This window comes from Myxine glutinosa, chromosome 5 (assembly GCF_964187855.1).
Source record: "Myxine glutinosa chromosome 5, kmMyxGlut1.1, whole genome shotgun sequence".
NCBI lineage: Eukaryota > Metazoa > Chordata > Myxini > Myxiniformes > Myxinidae > Myxine > Myxine glutinosa.
In genome coordinates this window covers 30,079,728-30,101,966 of record NC_136265.1, presented here as the reverse complement: position 1 = coordinate 30,101,966, position 22,239 = coordinate 30,079,728, and the positions used below count along the sequence as shown (strand labels likewise).

Here is a 22,239-nt window from a genome sequence, read left to right as displayed (position 1 = left end):
TTGGTCACCGTACCGTATGTTGCAGGACGATGGGACAGGGCAAAATGATCTTTCTCGAGGTTGGGGATCTCCACTCCCTTCAAGCCCCAAAACACTCCGAGACAACAACTGGTGCAGATTGAGGACCAGCTCTACAAGGATCATCACATTGGGGAGATGCCACAGTCTCCAAAAGCCAGCATGAGCCAACATCGTAGGTCGAACCGTGCATAATTTATTCCAGATTCAACCATGTCTCGACCTTTGTAGATATTTTTGACTTTTGCCATTGATTCTCGAAATGTTTTTCTTTTCCGTGTGTTCCCCATGCATCATGCCTCATTCATGAAATACGTTTGACAAATGAGGGCAATCTCTGACTCTACATTCCAGCTCATTCCAGCTCATGCCAGCAACCCTCTGATGGTTAAACTGCCGAAATCTCGGCTCTCCGCTCACCTTCACTCTTTCATTCCTCTTTTCTCCCGCCTCTGGAACAAACTCCCTCACTCCCTTCAATCCCACTCCTCCCTCCAGGTCTTTAAAACAGCTGTTCACCACCATCTCTTATCTTCCCCCATCCAAAACCTTGATCTTTTCTACCCCCGCTAATTCACCCCAGATCCACCTTGTTTGAAATTCCAACTTCTTTCCTGGAAGTCCTGGCAGTGTCCATATGTTTTATACCTCTCCCACTGCCCCCTTCCCACGCCCCCCCCCCCCCCAAAGCCCTCGCCCTCTCTCAGATCTCTCGATGTCTCCATGTCTCTCGGTCCCTGCTCTCAAATGTTGTGTTTGTGTCCTTCCCCCTCTCTCCCCATCTTGTCTACCGCTCCCTATGTTATATGTTTTATGTGTCGGTTTGTCTTTCTGTGTGATTAATGTTCGCTCTTTCACGAGCCTCGATATTGTATACAAAAAAAAAAAAAAAAAAAAAAAAAAAAAAAAATCCAAATTTACACCTCTTCTACTCATCTCAAGCCGGTTTTGAGGAGGGTGGCACTTTCAGAAGCTTTACGCTGTGGTTTCTAGCTCTATATCATATAATTGAGATCTTCTTCATCACTGCAAAATATTTTATAATTCGTTTCCCCAACATGGTTTAAATGCAACTATATTGCAATCTTTTGGGCAAATTATGACGCAGTTTTGGTGTGACAGATCTGGTGGCCCTCTTCTACTCCGAGGTAAGTAGGGGGGTTTTGATAGTTCTAGGACTGAGCTCTTCCATGAGCTTCAACCACACTACCGGTCAAAAGTTTAGGTACACCCATCATTTTTTTTTATTTTACTCTTTCATGTGCAAAATGGACATAACATGTGAACAAAACTCTTACCAAAGATAAATCTGCTTATCTACTATTAATATATTGTGCTTAAATGCATCTTTCTTGTGTGAAACATAGGTTTAAAGCAATTTTGGAAATAGGTCGAAAAGTGCAATACAAAATCTAAACTGAAGCGTGAAGTTAATGTTATAAACTTTTCATGTAAGGAGCAAAAACTGTTTACAAATACTCTGCTCTGTGTGGAATGAATGTTTGTTCTTAGTTTCTTCATCACATGCAATGTCTATTATTGCCAGGTGTTGCAAAAAATGTTGACAGAAAGGCCGGCCATACAATCTAATGAGTGTGTTTTTGGTTGCCAAAGCTCAGCTAATGCCAGAAAAAGGCAGACAATTGTAACTTAGAAAAGAAGGCCTTGAAACAGTTGCAATGCTGGAGCTGTTTAGCTAGGCTCTAATTTCCGGTGCTGTAAGACGTCTGTTGTGCAGACTGGTGACTCGGATTACTTGTCCTGCGATTCTGTTGTGATTCTTGGTCGACCAGAACGTTTTCTATCCGCATTTTTACCAGTTTCATTATGTCGTTTAATGGCACAAGCAACTGCATTGACTGACACTTCTAATTGTTTTGCAATTTTTCTCAACGATTGGCCTTCTTTTCTCAAAGTTACAATTGCCTATCTTTTTTCTGGCGTTAGCTGAACTTTGGCACCCATGTTCATGAAACACAAAACACTCATTAGATTGTATGGCTGGCCTTTCTGTAAACATTTTTTACAATGCCTGGCAATAATAGACATTGCACGTGATGAAGAAACTAAAAACAAACATTCATTCCACACAGAGCAGAGTATTTGTAAACAGTTTTTGCTCCTTACATGAAATGTTTATAATATTAACTTCACATTTCGGTTTAGATTTTGTATTGCACTTTTTGACCTATTTCCAAAAATTGCTTTAAACCCACGTTTCACACAAGAAAGATGCATTGAAGCACAATATATTATCAGTAGATAAGCAGATTTATCTTTGGTAAGAGTTTTGTTCACATATTATGTCCATTTTGCACATGAAACAGTAAAATATTTTTTTTAAGTTGGGTGTACCTAAACTTTTGACCGGTAGTGTCTAAAAATTTTTTAATCCCCTCACCCTCCCCACTTTATTTTACCTCCCCTCACCCCCAACAAGATACTATCCCCCATCCACCCCACATTCCTACCCCCCCTAACCCCATCCCTCTGCCCCCCACTCTCTTACTCTTACCTCTTTATACCCTAAGAGTGTTAATGGAGTTTGAACAGAGACCGCTTGTCGGTACATCCTCACCTCTAAATAATCCTCCTCAGTATTTCAGATATCTTATCTATTCAAAAATCATTTAAAGTAAAATTACTCCTATATAAATGACCTCAAATCTCTGGAAGAGTATAGAGGCAAAAAAAAACAAAAAAAAAACCAGAGTGGATAAAATTACAACCAGGGTATTTAAATGGGAAACATAATGAATGTTGACAAATATCAAAGTCTAATCGAAGAAATATCCAAGAAAAGCGTAAATAAAGCATGCAGACTGAGAAGTTTAAAAAGATTTAATGGATGGAAAAATAATTTACTACAATTTTAAAATGACATGTGGTTCCAGAGAAGCTCAGAGCAGAACTTCGAAGGAAGTTTATCATTTTATCTCTGCTCAACAACTATTTAAAAGAAAAATCAAACCTCAACATATTATTTATTAACATTCTGGATGGAGATGAAATTTATGAGAGAATAAAAGACTTTAATATATTACAAAACAATCAAATCTTTTTCGGTGGCCTTTATGAATTCCATTCACAATTCCAGGGACAATGACAGGGAGATCAGGAGAAGTGGTGGAAGTATTGATCAGAAGAAGAGTGGACATATGTTGTGTGCAAGAGACGAGATGGAAGAGAAGTGGTGTGAGAATGGTGAAGGGTAGGCAGGGACAGAAATACAAGTTTGTGTGGCAAGGGTGCCCGGAGGGCGTGAATGGTGTTGGTGTCCTGTTTTCTGAGGAGTTTGTAGACAGTGTGGTGAGTGTGACGAGAGTGAGTAATAGGTTGCTGATGGTGAAAATGATGATTGGAAAGCTCTTGGTGAACGTCATCTCGGGATATGCTCTGCAGGTTGGTCGGAGCTATGAAGAGAAGGACAAGTTCTGGTGTGCGATAGAGAAGCTGATGGAAAACGTGAAAGATGAGGAAGTTGTTGTGGTAGGAGGAGACCGAAATGGACATGTGGGAAGGAGTATGGACGGTTTTGAGGGAGTGGTGTGAGAAATGGAGAAGGTGAAAGCATTTTGGAGTTTGCTGATGGAGCTGATTTGTTGATTTGTAATACTCAGTTCCAGAAAGAGGATAATAAGCTTGTTACATACACGTCCGGTGGGTCGACGACAACCGTTGACTACCTGATGGTGCGTAGGCGAGATAGGGGGCACTTCCAGGACACAAAGGTGATCCCGGGGGAGGAGCTGTTTCACAGCACCACTTGGTTGTCTGCGACATAAGGGTGAAAGGTGCGAGGAGAGCTCGGCGGGTGAAGTACCAACCAAGAATGAAGGTGTGGAGGTTGAAAGCGGTGACAGTAAGGGAGGCATTAAAAGAGAGGCGGAATAGGGTAGAGGATGATGTGGTTGAGCTTGAACGTGGTTGGATGTCAATGAAAGATAGTCTGTTGGGAGCTGTTGGTGAGGTATGTGGATGGACAAAAGGACCACCGAGGCACTCGGAAACATGGTGGTGGGATGAGGAAGTTGGAAAGAGGATTGACGAGAAGAGGAAGAAGTTCAAGGAGTGGCAGAAGGCGAAGGGTACGGGAGCAGAAAAAGCAGAGCATGAAAGTTATAAGGCAGCCAAGAAGGCTGCAAAGAAAGAGGTAGCAAAGGCACAGGAGGCATGTAGGAAAATGTTCGGAGAAAGCTTGGATTCGGAAGAGGGTCAGAGAGTGGTATTCAGGATTGCAAAGCAGATAGCGAAAGAGAGGTGTGATGTGATGGGGGTGAGTTGCTTGAAGGATGAAGTGGGACAAATCGTTGTGGACCCAGATGGAATTAAAGGAAGATGGAAAAGATATATGGAAATGCTGTTGAATACAGAGAATGAATGGGATGGCAACATAGAGAGTAACCCAGTTTTAGGACCGACAGAGAAGATAACTGAGAAGGAAGTTGAGGAAGCGATAAAAGCAATGAAGAGTAGAAAAGCGGGAGGGCCAACGGGAGTTGTGGGAGATATGTTGAAGGCAGCAGGAAGTTGGGGTGTGAAGAGAATGACAGAGATCTGTAATCTGGTGGTGAAAGAAGGCCGCATTCCAGTGGATTGGGCACTGAGTACCCTCATCCCTCTATACAAGGGGAAAGGTGACCCTCTGGAGTGCGGCTCGTACCGAGCGATAAAGTTATTGGAGCATGGAATGAAGGTGTTGGAAAGGGTGTTGGAGAGGAGGATAAGGAAGAAGGTGAAGATCGACGAAATGCAGTTTGGATTTATGCCAGGAAGAGGAACGACAGACGCGCTCTTTATTGTGAGGCAGTTGCAGGAGAAGTACGTGGAGAAGAGGAAGAAGTTGTTTCTTGGGTTTGTTGATCTGGAGAAAGCATTCGATAGGGTTCCACACGAAGTATTTACATGGGCATTGAGGAAGTTAGGAGTGGAGGAATGGTTGATCAGAGTAGTGATGGCAATGAACAAAAGAGCGCGCACAGCTGTAAGGACAAAGGACGGGAACAGTGGTGAGTTTGAGGTGAAGGTGGGAGTGCATCAGGGGTCGGTACTAAGTCCACTACTATTTGTAACTGTGATGGAGGTGCTGGCTCAGAATGTAAAGGAGGGTTTACCGTGGGAGTTGTTGTATGCAGATGATCTGGTGTTGATTGCGGAAAGTATGGATGGACTGAAGGAAAAGATGAACAAGTGGAAGGAATGTATGGAGACAAAAGGTCTGAAGGTGAATATAGGAAAGACGAAGGTGATGGCAAGTGGTAAAGCATGTGGTGAGGTGGAAAGAACTGGGAAGTGGCCGTGTGCTGTGTGCAGGAAGGGTGTCGGAGTGAACTCCATTCAATGTGCAATGTGCGCTGAGTGGGTTCATCAAAAATGTAGTGGTCTGAGAGGGTCATTAACCAGTGTGGCAGCTACATTAAAATGTAAGGTGTGCACAGAAGCTGGAAGGTGTGAAAACATTTTGCTACCTCGGAGACATACTGAATGGAGAAGGTGGATCAGACTCGGCAACGGTTGCAAGAGTGAGATGTGCATGGAAGAAGTTTCGGGAACTGAGTGGCGTGCTGATGAGGAGGGGAGTGTCGTTGAAGCTGAAGGGAAAGGTGTATGCTGCATGTGTGAGAAGTGTTATGATTTATGGGAGCGAGACATGGGTAATGTACGTAGAGCAGCAACGAAGGTTGGAAAGGGTGGAAATGTGAATGGTTCGATGGATGTGTGGAGTATCGTTGAGAGAAAGGAAGACAAATGATGAATTGCGAAAAATGATGGGAATAGAGCCTGTGATTGATGCTGTGAAGAGGAACAGGTTGAGATGGTTTGGTCATGTGTTGAGGAAGGATGAAAGTGACTGGTTGAGAAGAGTGATGGAAATGAATGTAGAAGGAAGTAGAGGACGGGGAAGACCGAGAAAGACTTGGCTAAAGATGGTGGAAGAAGAAATGCGGGCAAGGGGGTTAACAAGGAGAGATGCAGCAAATATGGCAAGATGGAGAAGATCGTCATGGGGACCGCAAGGCTAACCCCCTCTCTAGCAGGGAAAATGGCCTTAAAATGCATGTTGTTGTTGTTGTTGTTGCACAGAGGGAGCTGCAGATGGAGGAAATGTTGAGTTGGATCTTGGAGACGGCGTGAAACTGGAAGGTGTGAAAACATTTTGCTACCTCAGAGACATGCTGAATGGAGAAGGTGGATCAGACTCGACAACGGTTGCAAGAGTGAGATGTGAATGGAAGAAGTTTCGGGAACTAAGTGGCGTGCTGATGAGGAGGGGAGTGTCGTTGAAGCTGAAGGGAAAGGTGTATGCTGCATGTGTGAGAAGTGCTATGATTTATGGGAGCGAGACATGGGTAATGAACGTAGAGCAGCAACGAAGGCTGGAAAGAGTGGAAATGCGAATGGTTCGGTGGATGTGCAGAGTATCGTTGAGAGAGAGGAAGACAAATGATGAATTGCGAAAGATGATGGGAATAGAGCCTGTGATTGATGCTGTGAAGAGGAACAGGTTGAGATGGTTTGGTCATGTGTTGAGGAAGGATGAAAGTGACTGGTTGAGAAGAGTGATGGAAATGAATGTAGAAGGAAGTCGAGGACGGGGAAGACCGAGAAAGACTTGACTAAAGATGGTGGAAGAAGAAATGCGGGCAAGGGGGCTAACAAGGAGAGATGCAGAAAATAGGGCAAAATGGAGAAGATTGTCATGGGGACCGCAAGACTAACCCCCGCTCTAGCAGGGAAAATGGCCTTAAAATGCATGTTGTTGTTGTTGTTTATGAATTCCATTCAAATTCCAAGAACCAATTTGCTTTTAAATTTCCATATTCTATTGAAATTATCTTTCTTGCTCGATTGTGAATTTGGTTTTCTTGAGTTCGTCATATTTCTTGAAATCCCTTTCCCATTCAAATCATATAATTTGGAAGTCCATGGAACGGAGTCTAACATATCAATGATCTTATATACCTCTCTAGTCCTTCTTCGAGTATAACCCTTTTCAAAATGGGATTTCCATCTATAAATTCTGACAATATCACCAAGTTTAAATTTTGGCTTTCTCATGTTAAACTCTTTTTCATATTCTGATTTTGTAAATGGTTCTGAACCCTTGAGTTGAACTGGCCCACCCTTGAGTTGCCTTATTGAAGAATTGACTGCATTATTGTAATCATCTACAATATTGTATCTTGAATAAATGAGACCCATTTCTGATGGCGGAGTTAAGTAAATTTTTTATACAATCTCTCTTTCAAAGTGAGGTTAAAGTGCTCGATGATGACCGCTTTTTCTTCATTAAAAGTGTTATACAATGTAATATCGTTATCTTTAAGAGAATTCTTAAATGTTCTGTTGTAGAACTCTGTTTCCCCCATCAGTCCATAATTTATTCGGTTTCCTTCTGCTTTTATTAAATATCTCTTGGAACGCTATCACGAGAGTGGTGCTTCTCATCTTTCAAAGGAACTACGCACACATATATCTACGTTAAATCAATAACGGTTAATGCATACCTGTATCCCCTGTCATTTTTCAGTTCAATTAAGCTGGCAGACCATATGTAATCGACCACTTTGGAATAGACCTTCCGCCTTTAAAACTTTGTGATTATTGGTTCATGTAATTCATCAGCTAAGCTTCTCAACTAAAGGTTTGTAAGCTTGCTCCTCAGTCTTGATGACATCATCAGAGCTAAATCGTTTTTTTCATTGCCGAGGCCCATTTTTTATGTTGAAGGCTCCAGTCACAGACTCTATAGTCCTCATCGAGGCCAGGCCCTAAATAAAAGAGCTGCATTGATAGAAAAGTGAAGAAAGAGAGCATAGTCTAAGAGTTTCTGAGGAAGTAACAAAAAAATCTGCTTTTTGAAAAGGGGAAGGTCGTAAGTGTTTGGAAAGACATGAGAAGGCAAAGAGTTCCAGAGTTTGGCAGTAGAGGGGAAGAAACAAACATCATAACGGCTCACCCTTGAGTTGCCAATGGCCACACAGTAATCATGAGATGTAGTGGTTTGCCGAGTATTCCGTGGTCTCGCCAATGGCAGAGGTACATAAGCAGCAAGTTCTCGGGAGCCGAAACCAAAGGAATATTTGTAGAAAAGAGAAAGAAAGCCAACTTTGTGGCGTAATTCAAGCGGGTCGAATTTTGAGGTCAGATTGGGAGAGTTCATGAGTCGGATTACTTTGGATTCAATTCTGTCCAGTAAGTATGTGGAGCTAGAACCTCCCCAGATGTGAGAGTAGTACTTTATACAAGGAAGAATCAATCCTTTATATAGTTGAGGTAAATGTTGAGAGGAGAAGAATCTTCGACATCTGAACAGGATTCCTATCTTCTTCGAGGCAGACTTAACTATTTGTGTAATGTGTGGATTCCAGGATAAATTTGATGTTAGGGTAATACCTAGTAGGTTTATTGAATCACATGGTGTAATTGTGGAGCTTTCAAAGGAGATTGGAGAGTTGAGAGGAGTTTTAGAGAGAGAGATGTGAAGAAATTGAGTTTTAGAAGCATTAAATTTAACCCGATTACATTTGCCCCAGTGGGAAATCTTGTCCAAATTCGAATTTAAAGAGGTGGCTGTATTCAAACGAGATGTAGATTGAGTTCGGGAAGATGGGGCAGATGGAAAAACATGGAGGAATGTAATGTCCAGTCATCAGCAGGCCTTTTGTTTGGACCATCTGAAGTTTCCGGTTTGGCAAAAACATGCATTTAGTTATTTGTAGAAGAAAGGTCATTGGCAAAAAGAAGGAAGAGTGTTTGAGACAGGACAGAACCATGAGGGATACCGTTGTTGATAAAGAAGGAGGGAGATGTTGAACCATCAACAATTATGGAGAAAGTGCGGTCGGGTTAAAAACTCGACATGTGAGAGCAGAGTAAAGGAGGAAAGCTGAAGGAGGGAAGCTTGTATATCAGACCCGGATGCCAAACTCTGTCAAAGGCTTTTAAGATATCTGTCAAAGGAGACGAGCAGGTTGATGAAGAGGTGATGAGGAGATGAGCAGGACAATGAAAAGGCAAGGGGGGAAGCTGAGAATAGCACCAGGGCCAAGGCAGGCAGGACAACCTCCTTAAAGCTCCCCAAAGTCTTAGCACACTCTTGTTGATGTTATTTTTTGTGATTTTATTTTGTGATTTTTATTGATTTTGTGTTATTTTGTGATATTATGTGATATATTTTGTGATTTTGTGTTATTCATTTTGTGATTGATGTTAGCTCTTTCACGAGCCTCGATCTTGTATACAAAAAAATAAAAATAAAAGAAATCTCCTCGGACCTCTCTCGGTTCTCTCAGAAATGGTACAATCCCCTCCCACACATCACAGGCTCCTCCCCCTACTTCCAAGGCAACGCTTCTCCCCTTTCTCCTCAGAACTCTACAATTCCTCGTGCCTCTCAGCTCCTCCCCCTTGCTCTCTTGACAACCCTCTGCCCCTCGAGCCATTTAGCTCCACCCACTTCATGAGACGATCATAGCTATCATATCATAGATCATAGATCATAGCCCCCTCTCTCCTGCCTGGCAGTCACATTGCTATCTTCCTCGCTCTTCTCTGCTCTGCTCTGCTCTTGGTGCCGTTCTTAACTCCGCCCTTTCCTCCTCACCGTCTCCCGGCACCCCAGGTAGATGGGTACAGGTTTTACACACGGTTTCTTCATATAATTCCTCACTATCTACTACAAGCACCGTCCTCCATATGGTACACAATCAAGCAGACAATCCTTAACCTGACATGTCCCTACTTATTACATCAACATTGGCTACCTACTCGCACAAGGACCATAGCTATCATATATCTACGTTAAATAAAGATAAACTACTCTAAACAGTTCTATCTGTTCTTAGGTAATCTTTAACCTCTCTCACCCATAAAAAATGTAACATTATAATACCATGTTAAGGTGTATACATAACCATTATTTATTGTGCCGTTTTTATAAGGCCGCTATCCCCTCCCCAAGGAGTTTCCAGTGTCGAGCCGTGGTCAAAATTCCCATCCAATTGCAGAGCTTCTCTCTTTTATTTTATTGTGGCTCGGTCCTCATTCAATTATGCTTAGTGGTTCTCTTGTAGCGCACCCGACTGCCGTATCTCCATCTGCTGTGCAGCTACATCACAGTCTGTTGGGTACATCTCTTTGAGAGTGTGTTCTGTTGGACTTTCAAATCAAGTGTACGTCATATGCGTCCATTGTGGTAATGGACGTCCATTGTGGTAAAATCATGTTTTTTGTTTTTTTGTTAAATTATTTGGTCTGTGGTCATTTATGTTGGGTCATTAACTGCTTGTGGTCTGGCTTCATTAGTTATGACCCATATTTTGCCTTTGGATAGTTATTTGTGGACTGCTGATGTTACTGTGGTAGACTCATTAACTGGGACCATTTCCGGTTTGGCAGATATTTTGACTTTTTCAGTCAGTCCGTGAAGCATTCTCCCTTTTCGTGCATCCCACATCTCTAATGAGCAAACCGCTATTGACAGGGGAAGACGGTGTCATTGGCCTCATCTCCCGAGAATGAGTTATGATGTGTCCCCGGCATGTCGAGTTGTCACGAAATGACTTATCACAGCGACTGCACTTATATGGCTTTTCCCCAGTGTGAATCCTCATGTGTATCTGGCAATGTTCTTTCTTACTGAATGATTTGCAGCATACAGTACACTTATACGGCTTCTCTCCAGTGTGGGTCCTTATGTGTACCCGGCGGTGCGCATTGGTACCAAATGATTTGCTGCACACAGTACACTTATAGGGCTTCTCTCCAGTATGGGTCCTCATATGTACCTGGCATTTGTCATTATTACGAAATGATTTATCGCACAACGTGCACTGAAACGGTTTCTCTCCGGTATGAATCCTCATGTGCGACTGGAATGTTGACCTCCATTTTAATGATTTATTACAGATAAAGCACATATACGGCTTTTCCCCAGGATGCGTCCTCATGTGTTCCCGGTATAAAGAGTTATGAATAAATGATTCGTTGCAAACATGACACATGTACGGTATTTCGCCAATATGTGTCCTCAAGTGATTCTGATAGGTTGAGATGTCAGAAAGTAATATGAAACAAACACAGCACTTGAACTGTTTCTCTGAAGAGTGGGTCCTCAGGTGTACCAGATAGGTTGAAATGCAACCGAATGATTGATTGCACATGGTGCACCTGTGTATCTTTACAGAAGCAGGAATCTTCATCTTTTCTTGTTGATTAATACTTTTCTGTTTATAATTCGTAGACTTCTTGTGTTGCTGCGGATCATTTTTAGTGGACGTGAAAGTATTCTTGGTAGATGACCTTTCAGTGAACTCTGAAGATTGGTCAGAAAAAGGAGATTTGTCACAGGGATGTCACAGGCAAAAACAACATCAACACATGAGGATGCATTTTTAAAACAGACATGAATCAGGAAACTTACACTTTCATGAAGACTTCACCTGGAAGCCAATGAACATATTTTTGAGCAAACCATTTACTCTTCCAAGTACTTTAACCATGCGAGTAGGTAGAGTGGTACAAAATGAAAGTTTGCATAATAAGACTTATTGATGAGACTTCAGCGACTGAGATAGATTAGGGTAGATAACTTTACACAGGGAACATTCATGATCACATTGGGAAATTATCAGGTGTTTATTTCTTGCTCTTCAGTTTGAAGTGTAGACAAAATATCAAGTATATTCAGTACTAAAGACTAGAACGGCACTCAGTAGAGCACATATAGTAATATGAAAATCCTATTCAAATTTCAAGTCAATCGGGTGAAAATTGAGGATTTTAGAAATCTGAGAGGTTGTTGACCTTTTGTCCTATGTTGACCTCAAAAATAGTTGTTGGTTGAATTCAGTTAGCTGATATGTAAATCATATTCAAATTTCAAGTCAATCGGATGAAAATTGAGGATTTTAGAAATTCGAAAAAAAGTGGTTGACCTTTGGCTGATGTTGACTCTTTGATCTTTTGACCTCAAAATAAGTAGGATTCTGTCGGACCATCAACTCTACCGTTTGGTGAAGTTTTGTGACGATTGGTTTAAAATTGTGACCTGTAGGCAAGTATAAGTGGGCGGACAGACAAACAAACAAAAAACCCGGAAATCCCGGAAACAAACAAACACAAAAACCAGTGATCAACATACTTGTCAAATGTTTTTTTGTTTTTTTTTGCCAAATAACACACAGAAAGGGGTGAAACACAACCTCCATCCACCTTCGGGGGTGGAGTTTAAAACAAAAGGAAACAGTAAACCCTCAAATATCACAGGTTTCGACCAATCATGTGCAACCTATCATGTTCCGATTTTGTTACCTTTTTTTTTCGATTTCATTTCGGCCAATCGCGGTTTTTTTAACTGAAATGAGTCATCCTTTGCATCCGCATGTACGATTACCTCCCATTTCGAAGCATTTGTTGTTCCTCGTGCACCGTTAATAACGGCTCCCAATCGTAAAATTATGGACAAAAGTAGTTGCGTCAAAAGACCGAGAAAGGTTACGACGTTGGGCAAAAAAAAAATCTAGTTGTTAGATAGGTTGGCCAGAGGTGAAAGTGCCGCATCTATGGACCACCATTACAGGATCAATGAATCTACTGTGCGAAATATCCATAAAAGTGAGTCAAATATCAGTGCAATTGTTACCATCAGTGCTCCGCAAAGAGCAAACGTCTCATTCCAGTCCCGTGATCCTCATATTAAAAGGACGGAAAAAGTTTTAGTATTCGGATCGAGGACCCAACACAGAAATAAGGAGTGTACCGGTTATATCATTGCGGATGCACCGAACTTTCCACGAGGACCCCGGAAGCAAAGGCTCCAGTTCAACAACGTCTACCCACAGATTTCACTCCAACAAGGGCTGGTTTGAGAACTTCAAAATAAGATTTGGCCTCTTAACATCAAAATAGTCAGGGAAGCAGCATCGGCAGACCATGAAGCTGCGAAAAACTACCCACCGCAGCTCATGGAACTAATCAAGGAGAAGGGTTAGCATGACGGAGCTGGTATTAAATGCCGACGAGACGGGAAAGCAGGAAAGATCTGCTCCGTAGTTCAAGGTGGCTTAGGATTGACTTACCATCTCCCAATGATCCAACAGGCCATCACAAGTTCGACGTCTGAATCTTACTAACCTCCAACCACTTGCTGTTTAGCAAAAATCACTTTGTTGCTAGAGAATACCTTTTAGAATGTTTTCACCGCTGTGTCTGTTTGTAAACAGGATATCTTAAAAACTGCGGATGGAGTTGGTCAACATTTGGTGGAGAGGTTGGGTGTGTAACAAGGATGAAATGATTACATTTTGGAGAGGATCCGGGTCCGGATCCGGCTACGAGAATTTTTTAAGTGATTCTTCATCATTGAAAGAGAGGGCCAAAAACAACATTTAGCTGCATATCTCAAAAAGGTATGGACCGATTCCAACGAAACTTAGTGGAGATGTTGGATGAGTGACGAGGATGAATCCATTCGATTTTGGGGAAGATCCAACTACGGATCCGGATACGAGAACTTTTTAAAGTGATTCTTCACCATTGAGTGAATGATAGGACCAAAAACGATATATTGCATGGTATTTCAAAAGGTGGACGGATTATGACAAAACTAGGTGGGAAGAGTTGTTTTGGTGATGAGAACAACAACACAACAACAACAACATGCATTTTAAGGCCATTTTCCCTGCTAGAGCGGGGGTTAGCCAATGGCAATCATGGTTCCCTGTTTGAGGCAATGTTTTTATGGCCGGATTCCCTTCCTGACGCCAACCCTTGGTCACGCTCTTACGATGCGCAGGGATACAGTGTACCTATTCTAAATCGGGGTACACACCGTGATCATTCATCCCAGCAAGCTGGTACTCAATTTGCCGACCTCGGAAGGATGACAGGCTGAGTCAACCCCCCTGGCGTTAATTCAGCGATCGATCGGGATTCGAACCCAGGATCCTAGGATCCCAAGCCGGCACCCTAACTGCTAAGCCAACACCAGGCTTGGTGATGAGAACAAGCTGATTAGATTTCCACATCTGGCCTATCAGTGGGATACAAAACTTAAACTGTTCAGCCTGGCGGAGGTATGCGCTCTACCGGGTCCCATGATAGGGATGCTACCTCCGGGGCCTCCCCCTTGCCCACAATGGGTCACCATGTATGCCCTGCCGATTGTAAAACGGATTGGTGATATCTCTTGGATTTTACCTACCAATGTTTTATTACACCGTTTTAGTATTTTAAATTCCGTTTCATGCCCCTTTTGTGTGGCCTCTGAAGATTTACATCACGTTGTCTGTACAAGGCTGACCCCACTTTTTATTTTGTTGTCACAATTTTGTTGCCATATGAATGTTTATTTTTCTTTACGTATGTTTATTTTTGGTTTGCCGTTGAATCCCAAAAATGCTGCCGTATCTGTGCTCACCAATTTTTTAATAGCTCAAGGGAAGCTAGCAATTTATAAAACAAGGAAAGCTAAACTTCTTGCCAACCCTGAAGCTACAATGGTTTAACGGTTTTTAAGGCCCTTACCATAGCCAGGCTACATGCAGAGTTTTATTTTCACCAAAACTTAAATAATTTAGACCTTTTAAAGCAAAAATGGTGTTACAAGAACATACTGTGTAAAGTGGTCTATAATGATCTCACCTTTTCATTTTAAAGATGCACTTGTATTATTTTTGACGTTTTTATTTTTTACCTTCCTTTCATGTTTGTTGTTTTTTGGTTATGTCTAAGTTTTTTTTTCTAACCTTGTTTAAATAAGGGTATACAAAAGTCTACCGAGTCCCGTTCTAATTTCAATTGCGATGTGTTTATTTGTAGCCGTTGCCTACTTTCCTGTATATTTTCTCGAAGCTCAGGAACCTAGGTCCCCTTTTCCCAAATGCATTTGTTTTTAACTATCGCAATTTTATCTATCGCGACATTTTGCAGAAACCTAACCCCCGTGATATTTGAGTGTTTCCTTTATCTTTATTTTCCTGTTTATATCAGTGTTCGCGATGTGTTTATTTGTAGCCGTTGCCCACTTTCCTGTATATTTTCTCGAAGCTCAGGAACCTAGGTCCCCTTTTCCCAAATGCATTTGTTTTTAACTATCGCAATTTTATCTATCGCGACATTTTGCAGAAACCTAACCCCCGTGATATTTGAGTGTTTCCTTTATCTTTATTTTCCTGTTTATATCAGTGTTCGCGATGTGTTTATTTGTAGCCGTTGCCCACTTTCCATTTTCTCGAAGCTCAGGAACCTAGGTCCCCTTTTCCCAAATGCATTTGTTTTTAACTATCGCAATTTTATCTATCGCGACATTTTGCAGAAACCTAACCCCCGTGATATTTGAGTGTTTCCTTTATCTTTATTTTCCTGTTTATATCAGTGTTCGAGTCATGTGTTGTCGGTCGGGTAGGTAGACAGACAATTTAGCAAAAGAGAGAATCTTCCCTTTAGAGAGATCTCACTTATAAAACAATCATGGACCTGAATGCACTGGCTGGCTCCACCTTCTACAATCATGACTCACGGAAATAACGAAATAAATATACCACAACCATTTTCCATAATCATCAAATTCATTTTGAGTTCCCGATTTCTATTACTGTATTATATAACTCTATACTTTTCTCAACCAAAATAAACTCTATACTTAATAAACTTTTCAGCTCACCAGTTGCGTTGCAAGAATCTTCATTCAGCTCTTCCTTCACATGGATTGAGTTTGAAGTTGGAAGAGAGTCATCATGGAGACATCGCCCATCAACTTGACCAGTTTCACCTGCACAACATCCAAAGTTAGAGCAGTACAACATTATAATTCTTGAATAAATGTCCTTGTTCAGCAGTAATTAATCCTTTCATTTCAATTTCTTTTCATATTCGATACAATAACTCAGCTCATGCATGAACAAGAAGAGAGAGAGGGCAAAATATTTCTTCCTCTTTGTCTGAAGGTTCATATTTAAGTGGGTGTCTTTCCCTGTCTTTGTCTTTCCCTCGCGGTCCCCATGTGCTGTCTTTGTCTTTCCCTCGCGGTCCCCATGTGCTGTCTTTGTCTTTCCCTCGCGGTCCCCATGTGCTGTCTTTGTCTTTCCCTCGAGGTCCCCCTGTACTGTCTTTCCCTCGCTGTCCCCATGTGCTGTCTTTGTCTTTCCCTCGTGGTCCCCCTGTACTGTCTTTGTCTTTCCCTCGCGGTCCCCATGTGCTGTCTTTGTCTTTCCCTCACGGTCCCTATGTGCTGTCTTTGTCTTTCCCTCACGGTCCCCATGTGCTGTCTTTGTCTTTCCCTCGCGGTCCCCATGTGCTGTCTTTGTCTTTCCCTCGCGGTCCCCATGTGCTGTCTTTGTCTTTCCCTCGTGGTCCCCATGTGCTGTCTTTGTCTTTCCCTCGCGGTCCCCATGTGCTGTCTTTGTCTTTCCCTCGCGGTCCCCATGTGCTGTCTTTGTCTTTCCCTCGCGGTCCCCATGTGCTGTCTTTGTCTTTCCCTCGCGGTCCCCATGTGCTGTCTTTGTCTTTCCCTCGTGGTCCCCCTGTACTGTCTTTGCCTTTCCCTCGTGGTCCCCATGTGCTTTCTTTGTCTTTCCCTCGCGGTCCCCATGTGCTGTCTTTGTCTTTCCCTCGCGGTCCCCATGTGCTGTCTTTGTCTTTCCCTCGTGGTCCCCATGTGCTGTCTTTCCCTCGCGGTCCCCATGTGCTGTCTTTGTCTTTCCCTCGTGGTCCCCCATGTGCTGTCTTTCCCTCGCGGTCCCCATGTGCTGTCTTTGTCTTTCCCTCGCGGTCCCCATGTGCTGTCTTTCCCTCGCGGTCCCCATGTGCTGTCTTTGTCTTTCCCTCGCGGTCCCCGTGTGCTGTCTTTCCCTCGCGGTCCCCATGTGCTGTCTTTGTCTTTCCCTCGCGGTCCCCATGTGCTGTCTTTGTCTTTCCCTCGTGGTCCCCCTGTACTGTCTTTCCCTCGCGGTCCCCATGTGCTGTCTTTGTCTTTCCCTCGTGGGCCCCCTGTACTGTCTTTGTCTTTCCCTCGCGGTCCCCATGTGCTGTCTTTGTCTTTCCCTCGCGGTCCCCATGTGCTGTCTTTGTCTTTCCCTCGCGGTTGTCAGCTCTTTCACGAGCCTCGATTCAGTATAGAAAAAAAAAAAAAAAAATACTGACAGTGGGTTCGGAGGTGGACACAAAAATTAAGGGGATGAGGAGAAAAGAGAGGAGGAAAACTGCAAGGAGGAGCGTTAGGTAACATTGGATTAATGGGGGTATAAAATATTGCAGGTAGGGATGGAAGATTGCATCAGATGGTGGAATATCACCAACTTCACTCGTTCAATGGAAGGGTAGAATCAAACAGCCAAAATAAGGAAGTTCCACAAATTGGAGAGAAAAAATAAAGAAGAGTGAGAATGGTGGTACAAGCATGGATTTAAGAAATTTTTCAGGTGAAGATGTGAAGAAGAGAACGCATGTGGCAAGGATCTGGAGAGGGTTTGGAGCTGAAAATACAGAGGAAGCCAGGGTCCAGGGGAGAGGTGATAAAAATAAAACAACCAGACAGCCAGCAACCTATGATGTGATGTGAGTGCAACAGGTGTGCTTTTTCCTCAACGCAGGTGATGAAAGGATTTTGACAGCTTGTGATTGAACAGAATTCCAGAGACTGTGGAACCATTTGAAGCGAGGGAAGGGATGGAAGAGGTACATACACCAGAGACAGACCTAAGAAGGTGCCACCAGGTTTTAGAGAAGGCAGACAAGTTTGAAAGTTCAATCTTGAGGGTGGACAGATGTCGTTTTCTGTCTCTCCTGACAGTGGACACACTTGTTGCGAGGTTTTTGGAATGACCTGAAGATACCTTCGGTCGGGTGTACCTTCCAAGCAGAGAATGCAAGTTTTCAAGGTGATAATGTATGTACCATCACTCGTTGATCTTTGCAGCGTTTTATTTGATCGTCATACTTCCGGTTTGTTCACCGCATCCTGGTTGCTCACTTATTACCTCTACCACCAAAGGTGGACAAGGGTTATGTTTTCACCCCTGTATGTCTGTCTGACTGTGAACAGGACATCTCAAAAAGTTAGGGACGGATTTGGACGAAACTTGGTGGACAGATTGGGTGTGTAACAAGGATGAATTTATTTCATTTTGATGAAGTTCTGGAAGCAGATCCGGCCTATCAGTGGGATACAACACGTAAACCGTTCAGCCTGGTGCCGTTCTAGTTCAATAATGTATTTATTACCTTTAGCAATGCATCTGTGTTGCTTCTTTTTCCCGCCATTTTGCTGTGTTAAGTTTGATTTGAAAAACGATTTTGGGGTCAAGACGATTCCAAAACCCGATTTATAACTGACGGGATTTAGATCCCGATCGAAGCACGAGGCACATTCTCACTGCTCCGGTGTACTTTGGAGTCAACTAAATTAGTTAGAATGGGCTGTCCGCGGAAAAGGTTCATGGGGCATGGCCTCCATTTCGAAGTGGTGATTACGTGCATGGAGCAGGAACCAATCACATGAGGATATGCAAATGCACACTGGCAAGGTTCATTTTGGCTTCCATTATGCTATCTAAAAACCTTTGGGAATATTGCAGAAAGCAAAGCATACAAGGACAAAAGATAACGTTGGGGAAGCCAAAATATCTCACAACACAACCTTAGATATATTATTATTATATTAGATTCTTACCTTTTGAGGTAGAACCATTTGTAGGTTCAGGTTCCACCTTCACCACCACAATAGAAGATTCTGTCAAGAAACAAAACGTGCTTCAAACAAAGCAAAGAGTAATAAAATAAAGATCATGAACATACACGTTACATTAAAGAGCAAATATAGGGTGTCTCAAAATAGATGGAACCCATTAACATGATAATAATTTATTACTCAGACAAGAAACTCCAAAAAAGATTACATTTCCTGGAAGCTGATATGATAACAATTAAAAAACTGAAGATTTGAGGTCTCTCGCTCAAAGGATACATTTATTGGAGCACATGTTCCAAATGACCGCCTTTGCGCCTTAGACACACTTGAAGCCGAAGAGCGAAGTTGTCAATCACCCTGACACAATCTTCCTTCCTGATGGCACGAATCTTCTGGGTGATGGCCACTTTCAGTTCAGAAATGGATTGAGGACGATTCTCATACACGTGGTCCTTCAAAAAACCCCAGAGATAAAAATCTGGGGGGTTCAGATCGGGTGAATGCGGAGACCACTCGGGTTCGCGGCGCCTGCTGATCAGCCGATTAGGGAATCGGTGGTCCAGCCACTCCATCGTGATGTTGGCTGTATGTGGAGTTGCCCCATCTTGTTGGAACCATTGCACATCTCGATTCACGCCACGACGTCTCCCAAGTCCCCTCCAGAACTTGTTGAGCACCACAATGTAACGCTCCTTTGTGACAGTGACTGCCTCATCGTCTGCGTCTTAAAACCAAAACGGTCCGATTTATGCCATGTTTTGAGATGGCCACCCAGGCTGTGCATTTCACAGAGTGCAAGGGCCTCTGAAGCACCTCGCTTCCTGCCAGAACTGGGTGTTTCTGCCTTCTTGTTGAGGATGTTTACTGATCCAGTGACTTGAAATTTGTGTGCCCAATGATAAATTCGGTTTTTCTGGGGATAGTTGTTGAAGTTGAACTTCCTGTGAAATTTTGCTTGCACCGTTTTGAATGATTTCGTCTCTAAATAAGTAGTGACGCAAAATATTTTTCCCTCCTTTGTCCAAGGCATTTTGATTGATAAATTATTAGTTGTTATGGTCTCCTCTCTTCAAATCTGAAAAAAAAGAACAAGAACATTAATATTGGCAGAATTATTAGCAGTGACATGGGTTCCATGTATTTTGAGACACCCTGTACATCTACTCGTGTGCAGCTTCATGCACATATAAGGGGAAAAGCAAAACACATTGTCACGTCAGACGCTCCATTAACGGGCCGACTGCGCCAGGATCATGTGTCCCATAAAACAGCTTCTCGGATTCTAACGTATTGCGTTCAGTTATTAATTAAATCTTCACCGTTCCCCAAGGTCATCCAGATGAGCCAAAATTGACGGCACACACACATAGGAAGAAGCTGGATGGAACACATTTCTTACCTTTTTAAAGGTTAATTTGTGAAGAATATGGGGGGGAAAGGTGGACAAGATGTGCAATTCGGAACAGTCCAAGTGAATCAATAGATATCTAAAGGGAGAAGGGAATACGCAAACTTATATACAATGATGAATGAATGAATAAATAAAACCGAACACACAGTAAGTGCCAGAGATCACACTTTCACAAACATTAAAATTGAAGACAAGGACTTTCCTTGGGCACGATGTGCAGGGTGGAAGGCAATGGTGCAGCTCAAGTATAGTGTCAACGTTTCGGAGAGCCTTCCTCCCGGAGCAACGACAGAATAGAGTGCCGCAGATGAAGTGAGCCAACGTCGAAGTAAGACAATGATGAAGTAAGCCAACGATGAAGTGAGCTCAAGGCTGGGATAACTGCGCCATGATGAGCGCCAGCAACAATAAGCATCTCAGAATGTACACCCTGAACCATCCTTCATGACCCTCTCTCATTGGTGCCTCCTCTTCACCCTCCTTCTGCATGCTGGGAGCTTTGGTGCATCCGTTCTCTCCACCCCTCCTCGTCCTTCTGTGCAGAGTGCTTCTCCAGGCCATCCCACCCACGGGCGGCCCCAATAAAAATTATAAGTATTTTCCTGTGTTTTTGTCTGTGTCTGTATAAAAATATAAGTCAATTGTGTGTTTCTAGTAAGATATCCGTGTAAATCATGCATACCTGTGTAAAATCGTCGGTTGTTCCTGCCGCGTTTTCAGGCCTGGTCCCTCAAGGCTTTCCCATCTCCTCGGCAGTCGTTTGTTGTCCATTTACTTTCGTTCTCTCACTGTATTGCTTTTTTCTTTGTCTTTCCTTTCACCCCATACTTCCCCCGAACATCTTCCCCTTTGTTTAAAGTCTTAATAAAAAAACAAAGGAAAAAATAAAAATCTTAATTTCCTTCTCTCCCCGTGGCTTGCCCTCCCAAGATCCGACCACGTGTTTCACCCCACCTGTTTTTTTTTCTCTCCTTCCTTCATAACTCAATCCTCTCCAGCTGAACCCTTTACAATTCTAGTTTCCCCCGTCACCCCTCCCATTCAAAACTCCCCCCTCCCCTTCAAATCTCCCCACCCTCCATTTTTCTCCAGTTCTCCCATCTCACCCCCAACTCCTCAAAGCATCCTACCGGCTTCCTCTCCCTTCCAACTCTTACCTCCATCTCCTCCAACCTTCTTCCTAGCTCTGCCCCCCCCCCCCCCTCAAACAACACCTCACTGTACCTCATCCAATCACCATCAAACCTTTTGTCCTTCTCATCCTTCCCTTTCCCCTAGCTCTTCTGAAATCTCTGACACACTTTCAACAGCTCTCCCTACCTCATCCTTCTCTTCCACATCTTACCCTACCCCTCCCCTCCCCTGTCATGTATCTGATGCTCCCCCTTCCTTAATGGTATGGACTTCAAACATCCGGGGCCTTCGCTCAAACCTGATTGATCTCTCCATACATGTTGCTTCTGACAAACCAGACGAAATCTGCTAAACAGAAACTTTCCTCCTTCAAGATGTCTCTGATTCCTTAATATCTCTTCCTGGTTACTCCCTCCTCTGGTATGATAGACCTGAGCCTCGTCCTGGAGGTGGGGTTGCTATCTTTATCAAAAACACTCTTCCTCACTTTCCCTGCACTGCCCTCTCTCCAACTCACCCACAGGAGTACCTCTGCCTACGGCTTCCCCTTCGCTCCCACCTTTTGTTCATATGTGTGTTGTACCGTCCACCAAACAGTGATGACTCCATCTACATCTAGCTGTCTGATAACATGGACCAACTTCTATCCACTCATCCCAACTCTCTCTTCCTCATATGTGGTGATTTCCATTGTCATCATGCCAGTTGGCTGGGTGTGGGTACCTCTTGCACCAGCCATGGCACCTCAGCAAAGGACTTCTGCGACCAACTGGGACTGACACAATCTGTCAATTTCCTGACCCAGATCTCAGTCAACGAGCATCTTCTCTTCAAGTCTTGGTTATGACAAACTTCCCTGCAAATGTCTGCTGCTCTTCTTCTGCTCCAATCTGTTCATCTGACCATATGCTTGTTAAAGTGGATATCTCTCTGGCCATTCTCAGAGAGCCTCCACAGCATCGACGAGTCTGGCATTTCACTCAGG

At 43.1% G+C, this 22,239-nt stretch overlaps 1 long non-coding RNA gene across 1 annotated transcript; it reads right to left on the bottom strand.

Annotated features, from left to right (window-relative positions):
- Positions 1 to 10,902: 10,902 nt before the first annotated feature.
- Positions 10,903 to 20,944, bottom strand: LOC137428673 (uncharacterized). The gene is made up of 3 exons (XR_013623446.1): positions 18,692 to 20,944; positions 15,686 to 15,793; positions 10,903 to 11,335 (listed from the first exon to the last, which is right to left on the bottom strand). It is a non-coding gene; the product is annotated as an uncharacterized LOC137428673 (long non-coding RNA).
- Between the last annotated feature and the right edge of the window lie 1,295 nt (positions 20,945 to 22,239).